Below are 7,480 nucleotides of genomic sequence, written 5' to 3' on the forward strand. Positions count from 1 at the left end.
TGCTTGCTTATGTTTATATAGAATTGTTGAAATGTAAGTAGGCCACAAAATCTATTTCTTTGACAATTGTCAAGTGAGGCCTGGTAAAATATGAGTAAAGTGAAGTGACACAATTCAGAGGCAAGTTGAAAATAAGTTAGGACATACATAACCCCAGGTTATGTTGTAAACATGTTTTGGTCCTTACTGGTTTTTACAAGTGTTTTAGAGAAATTTTTAATGTTTTGGAAAATGCGATCTATATTGATAGTTATTGGTATGGCATTTACACAGATGCTAAATGAGATGATGTTTAATGTTAAATAGCTAATGAGAAAGTAGAAAATATTTAATTATGCTAAAAGGTGGATTTAATGTTAATTAATTCAGGGGTATTGTTATAATTGATTATAAAAACAGCAGCATGCTAATTTTAGATTAAGCTCCATTTACCGTCAAGGTATTGTTAGAGACCGGATTATACCCGTTCTCCTCATGAAGGGAATGATCACCCTTAAATGAATCATTTCATTTTACAATTGACTTTCATCCACACCATTACATTGACTTTCTCCACACCATTCATGATTTTATAGACCTTTATCGTATCTCTCCTAAATTTTCCTTTTTCTATGCTGAGCAGTCCCAATCTTTTAAATCTCTCCTTGTAGGGAAATTGTTCCAGACCCCTAATCATTTTCATGGCCCTTCTCTGCACCTTTTCCAATTCTAATATATCTTTTTTGAGATGGGACAACCAGAAGAGCACACAGTATTCAAGTTGTAGGTTTATTGTGGATTTATATAGTGGCATTATGATATTTTTGTCTTCTTTCCTAATGGTTCCTAACATTCTTTTTGTTTTTTGTGACTGCCCCTGCACATTGAGCAGATGTTTTCAGAGAACTAACTGCAAAGACTCCGAGATTGCTTTCCAGATTGGTAACAGCTCATTTAGAGCCCATCATTCTGTATGTATGCTTGAGATTATTTTTTTCAGGGTGTGTTACTGTGCACTTATCTACACTGAATTTCGTCTGCCATTTTGTCACCCAGACACCCAATTTTATGAGATCCCTTTGTAACTTTTCACACTCAGCTTTGGGCTGAACTATTTTGAGTATTTTTTTATTGTCTACAAACTTTGCCAGCTCACTGTTTACCCTTTTTTCCAGGTCACTTATGAATATGTTAAGCAGTACAGGTCCCAGATTCTAGGGGGAACCCATTATTTACCTCTTTCCATTGTAAAAACTGACCATTTATTCCTATCTTTTGTTTTCTATCTTTTAACCAGTTACTGATCCATGAGAGGACCTTCCCGCTTATCCCATGACTGCTTATGAGCTTTTAGTGTGGGACTTTGTCAAAGGCTTTCTGAAAATCCAACTACACTGTATCCACTGGATTGTCCTTGTCCACATGCTTGTTGACCCCCTCAAAGAATTCTCATAGATTGGTGAGGCATGATTTCCCTTTACAAAAGTCGTGCCGACTCTTTCCCAACATACTGTATTTAATTTATGTGTCTGATAATTCTGTTCTTTACTATAGTTTCATCCAATTTTCCTGGTGCTGAAGATAGGCTTACTGGCCTGTACTTGCCAGAATCACGTCTGGAGCCTTTTAAAAATGTTGGCGGTACATTAGTCATCTGGTCCAGAGCCTGATTTAAGTGCTACGTCAATAGAAGGATGCCTGCAGACTTCAAATATGCATTTAATAAGGCTGCTAAAGCTTGGGATGACACGCCTCACACATCAAACTAAAATGATTGCCTTGCATTGTATTAAATAATGTCACATGATGAGGGAGTGTGGTCTAGTGCTTAAGGAAGTAAATGACTTTGTGGATATATCTATACTGCAAAACAAAGGTGTGCTCCTAAGTCGGGGTAGCTAACTGCCCAAAGCCGAGACTGGATAACAGGGAATGGATCACTCAAAATTGCCCTGTTCTGTTCTTTCCCTCTGAAGCACCTGGCACTGGCCACTGTCAGAGAGAGGATACTGGGCTACATGGATCATTGGTTTGACCCAATATGGCCATCGTTCTGTTCTTACATAATCCAACTGAGCTAAATTGGGTTAAAATAGCATTAAAGATCCAGCAACTCTGCTCTTAACATTGATTAGCAGCTTGAGTTCAACCTTAGTTGTGGGGGGAGGGATAGCTCAGTGGTTTGAGGATTGGCCTGCTAAACCCAGTTCAATCCCTGAGGGGGCCACTTAGGGATCTGGGGCAAAATCAGTACTTGGTCCTGCTAGTGAAGGCAGGGGGCTGGATTCAATGACTTTTCAGGGTCCCGTCCAGCTCTATGAGATTAATATACCTGTCTGCTCTATATGCTTGAACTCAAGCTGCTACCCCAAATGAAAAGCCAAGTTGCCATCTCTTCACTGCTGTTTTAACCTGTGTTAGCTAACAGGGGTTAGCTTACCTGAGTTGAGAACACACTTTTGTGTGTGTGTGTGCAGAATAAACATACCTTATGACTTCAGTTCTAGTTTTAGATTCACCCTAAACTAGCTCTATGCAACAGTTAACCCATCTGTGAAATAGGGCAGTTGATATTCTCCTACCTCCCAGGGTGTTTGTGGGCCTTAATTCACGTTAGCACAGCACTCGGCAATCTTTAGATGAAAGTCACTTTGTAGGTGCAGTGAGTGCTCATTAGCACCCCCTGTCGTCATCAAACGCAACATGATTCAGTCTATCAGTTCATTCATGAGATATATTAAACACAAGCAGTTACCTTTAACAAAAATAATCATTTTAAAGGGGCAAACTTAAAGGGAAAAAATCAATTTAATTTGTTAATGCTGTCATCTGATCCTGAATTCACCCCCAGCATCTATGTCTTGGAAGAGTTGGTGGTGATCTTACAAACTAATGCATGTTTTGTACCACAAGAATGCAATGACCTACATACTGACCTTCAACAGTCAGATTAACTGATCATAATGGTCCCTTTTGACCTTAGGATCTATAAATCTATGCAGGCTGCCATGGCACTCAACATATGTGTTTGCCTTCTTATAAAACTAGGACCAATCAAGGTTAATTTTGCTGATCACCACCATCAATAACTATCTGACTTATCAAATGTATTTTTCAAGCTCTGTACTGCTGCTCTTCAGGAGACTTATTATTTATACACAATGAGCCAGATTTTCAAGTACCCCAAATAGTAGCAAGATTTTTCAAAAGTGCTTAGCACCCAGCAACTCCCATAGTGACTCTTCTGACCTGATTTTTCCAAAGATCTCTGTACCCAGCTTTCTGAGCTCTTTCAAAAATCAGGCCACTTATTTTGGTGCCTAAATGGAAGTTGAACTCCTCTGAAAATCTAGCCAAAATATTCCTTTTATAACTAAAAAGGAAAAAATAATGTAACTGTTATAACTGACATAAAGAAATTCTAGTATCGGGGGTAGCCGTGTTAGTCTGTATCCACAAAAACAACGAGGAGTCCAGTGGCACCTTAAAGACTAACAGATTTATTTGTGCATAATCTTTCGTGGGTAAAAAAAACCACTTCTTCAGATGTATGGAGTGAAAATTACAGATGCAGGTATTATTATACATGAAGAGAAGGGAGTTACCTTACAAGTGGAGAACCAGTGTTGACAGGGCCAATTCAATCAGGATGAGGAGGAGTCAATACCAAGAGAGGGAAAGGTGCTTTTGTAGTGAGCCAGCCACTCCCAGTCCCTATTCAAGCCCAAATTAATGTTGTTAAATTTGCAAATGAATTTTAGTTCTGCAGTTTCTCTTTGAAGTCTGTTTTTGAAGTTTTTTTGTTCAAGTATGGCTACTTTTAAATCTGTTATGGAATGTCCAGGAAGATTGAAGTGTTCTCCTACTGGCTTTTGTATGTTACCATTCCTGATGTCTGATTTGTGTCCATTTATTTTTTTACGTAGAGACTGTCCGGTTTGGCCAATGTACATGGCAGAGGGGCATTGCTGGCACATGATGGCATATATCACATTAGTAGATGTGCAGGTGAATGAGTCCCTGATGGTGTCTCCCATGTGGTTGGGTCCTTTGATGGTGTCGCTAGAGTAGATATGGGGACAGAATAGGCAATGAGGTTTGTTACAGGGACTGGTCCTGGGTTAGAGTTTCTGTGGTGTGGTGTGTAGTTGCTGGTGAGTATTTGCTTCAGGTTGGGGGGCTGTCTGTAAGCGAGGACTAGCTTGCCTCCCAAGGTCTGAAAGAAATTCTAGTATCTTTATCATTTAAGGCAAGTTCTTGGAGAGTTCTCTAACCTGTATTTTGCAGAGACACAGTGGAAGTATATTTCCTTAGTTCTCAATAAAGGCAAGATAGTGTAATGGCAGAAAGAAGGAAATGTTGGGTTATGATTACAATTTTTCTACTCAGACCTAATGTTGGCCTCATCCATTAACCGATCAATGTCAATTAATTAGTTTGGAGCAACGCCATAGAAAATTATTTCTTATTAGGATCCCAAAGGGGAACCCATAGAAAAACCCAGTGGATTCAGGCTAGTGAGAAAATCATGCCTCATCCATTGCAGAACACTTAGAGCAGGGGTGGCCAACCTATGGCTCCGGAGCCACATGCGGCTCTTCAGAAGTGAATATGCGGCTTCTTGTGTAGGCACCGACTCCAGGGCTGGAGCTACAGGCGCCAACTTTCCAGTGTGCTCTGCCACAAGCCCTGCCCCCACTCCACCCCTTCCCATGCCCTCCCATGAGTCTGCAGTGCCCTTGCTCCTTCCTTCCCCCAGAGCCTCCTGCATGCTACGAAACAGCTGATCGGGAGGTGTGGGGAGGGCTGCCGGTGGGTGGGAGGTGCTGGGAGGGGGCAGGGGAAGCTCATGGGGGGGGCTGCTGACGTATTACTGTGGCTCTTTGGCAATGTACATTGGTCAATTCTAGCTCCTTCTCAGGCTCAGGTTGGCCACCCCTGCCCTAGAGACTTCTATTGCAATGGTAGGTGAGGGGGGGCTCTGTGAACTTTGTAAAGAATGGGCTTGTGCAGAGATATGCCTGCCCCTTTAAGTGAGAGAATTTAGTTATCATTGTGCCTCCCATTTTCTGAATCTGCCTTTGTGAGAAACACGTGGGCTTGGCTATGGTCAAAAATCGGCCTCAGTTTAACTGAGATTTGTAGTGAGACCATGTTGGTGCGCTGCTGGCCCAGAACACTGATCAGCCTTAAAGCTGCATTATTTAGTCTGCCAAACTCCCAAGACGTGATAGGAAAAGGGGGACTCTCTTGCCCTCTAGTCCCTGCAAGGTCCAGCTGCCGTATTTGCATCACAAATAACCAAACATTCATTTGACTAGAATATAATCTGGGCTACTGGGGAAAGCGTACTGACTCTGTCTGTGGGCAGCTCACCCCTCCTACAGCCTCACTCCTCCTCCCCCCTGATTCCCCTTCCCCCGCAGAGTCCCATCTTCCAACCTTTCAGCTCCAATGCCATAATACAGCACTACATGAAGGATGACTTTGGCCCCGTTTTATTAGGCCCACATTGACGGTAAATGTTTATCATACAGAGTCATAATATAAGGATGAAAATAACCTGTTGAGTAGGGTGACCAGATGTCCCGATTTTATAGGGACAGTCCCGATTTTGGGGTCTTTTTCTTATATAGGCTCCTATTACTCCCCACCCCCTGTCCCGATTTTTCACACTTGCTGACTGGTCACCCTACTGTTGAGTCAAATTCTGCTATCAATTACAAATGTAACCTGCTTTCTTGCTTGAATGTTAATGACAATGGAACGTCACCCACTGGATAGAAACTGCTCTAAAAGCAAGTCATGGGCTAATCTTAAAGGAAACAAAAAATGAACGTGCACCTTTTTTCCCTCTTGCTTTCTGATTTATAAAGAGGACTTGAATGCGTTGTGGGGTTTAAAGAACATTTTTTAGAATTCGATTTCTGTTTTACATTAACTCAGGTTTGGGTCTCCCCTGGAAGACTTAATGGCTGGCTGGGAAACTGGTAAGCTTGTGACATCAGAGAAACCAGGCAACTGAAACCCGAAGCACTGAGCAGGGAGGTGGTTTTTCACTCAGGCTCTTTAAAAGGCAGACTGGCCTTTGTCTCGTACTTCATTTCAGTCCTGCCTGCCCCGTATTCAGGGCCATGTGATTTACTCAGTGAATCACGCTCAGCAGCCGTATTCACAAGCTGGAATGAATTTATCTTAGTCTGCTGGCCAATTACACCAACTGCCTCCACTATTGTTTGTTTTCTTCTGTGGCATCCCTCTTCAGTTACTGCTAACAGTGTTCCTTTTGAGCAGGGATGGTTTTTCTGGCACTCAGGCCTGCCGGCCTGCCAATCTAATGGACCATATCAGTTATCTAACTACTTGTAAGGGGTCCAATTTCAGGACAGCGTGCAGTTGCTGTGGCCACCTGTAATGAGCTGGTGTGGGCGCGTACCACTGCCTTTATTGGCTAGAACATGTCATTCTTCCTCAAGTGTATCTTTTTGAAGTTGCCTCACCCTCTGGTGCATAGGGGGCTACACGGCCTGCCATAACTAGCTGATGCGTGTCTGTGGCTGAAAGTGTAGTGAGATGGTCTGTGTAGGGCATAGCTTGTTCGGTGTAGGATGTGAGACTCCTGCTGTTGGCTGGGCTGAGTCAGCACAAAACGTGCAGACAGAAAGAGGAGCCCCCTTCTGTCGCCTCCAAAATGTTCAGACACTCCATTTGTCTGTGAGCCTGAGATCCATTGTGCAAATCTGAGTGGAGAGGGGGCCGTTACAATGAACAGAATTGCGGGTGAAGTCGAGGCACTTGTTATGCCAAATGATATGGGAAGACTAGAGATCTGCAGCCAGGAATTTGCGGTCTATGCGTATTGTTAAATGCCCCCCAGAACTTCATTAACCCAGAGTTAAGGTTGCCCAGTGGTGCCCTGTACCCTTCCCGAATGTGGAGAATGGCTAACTTAAACCTCTGAAAGCCAGCAGGTACAAAGTTAAGGTACATGCCACCCCTGTAATGCAGCCTTCACTCTGTGCTCTTTGAACGATGCCCCAGCTTACCGGTAACACACATACTACCACTCTACCCTTACAGATGCTGTTGGAACACTTTGGGAGCAGAGCACATGAGCATAGTCGGATAATGTCTGCAGGTCATCATGCATCCCACTGCATGATGACCTGCAGAACCTGCTAAAAACGAGATTAAAATCCCGCGAACCTCTATGGAATCGTATCAAGACCCTTACACCCAACTTCGATGCTGGGGCTCTATGGAGAGCCACATGGAGCATTTCGACTGGTCAAAACACACAGCTCATCACTGACCTTGCTGAGAACCACCGGGTTTTGATTGATGTCGGAGAGACTGGTGCAGATTGAATCGCATCAGGACATCTCATGGAAGATGTGGACAAACCCTCTTTAAATGGAAAATGAGGCAAACCCCTGTATATGACTGTGGTCACCAGACACAAACGATGGAGCACATCATATCTGAGGTTGCCCTTCGGTTT

At 43.1% G+C, this 7,480-nt stretch overlaps 1 long non-coding RNA gene across 1 annotated transcript; it reads left to right on the forward strand.

The window, feature by feature from the left end:
- Positions 1 to 1,290: 1,290 nt before the first annotated feature.
- On the forward strand, positions 1,291 to 7,149 carry LOC135879422 (uncharacterized). Its single transcript, XR_010561456.1, has 2 exons — positions 1,291 to 1,438; positions 7,060 to 7,149. It is a non-coding gene; the product is annotated as an uncharacterized LOC135879422 (long non-coding RNA).
- The last annotated feature ends 331 nt before the right edge of the window (positions 7,150 to 7,480 follow it).

This window comes from Emys orbicularis, chromosome 5 (genome assembly GCF_028017835.1).
Source record: "Emys orbicularis isolate rEmyOrb1 chromosome 5, rEmyOrb1.hap1, whole genome shotgun sequence".
Classification (NCBI taxonomy): domain Eukaryota; kingdom Metazoa; phylum Chordata; order Testudines; family Emydidae; genus Emys; species Emys orbicularis.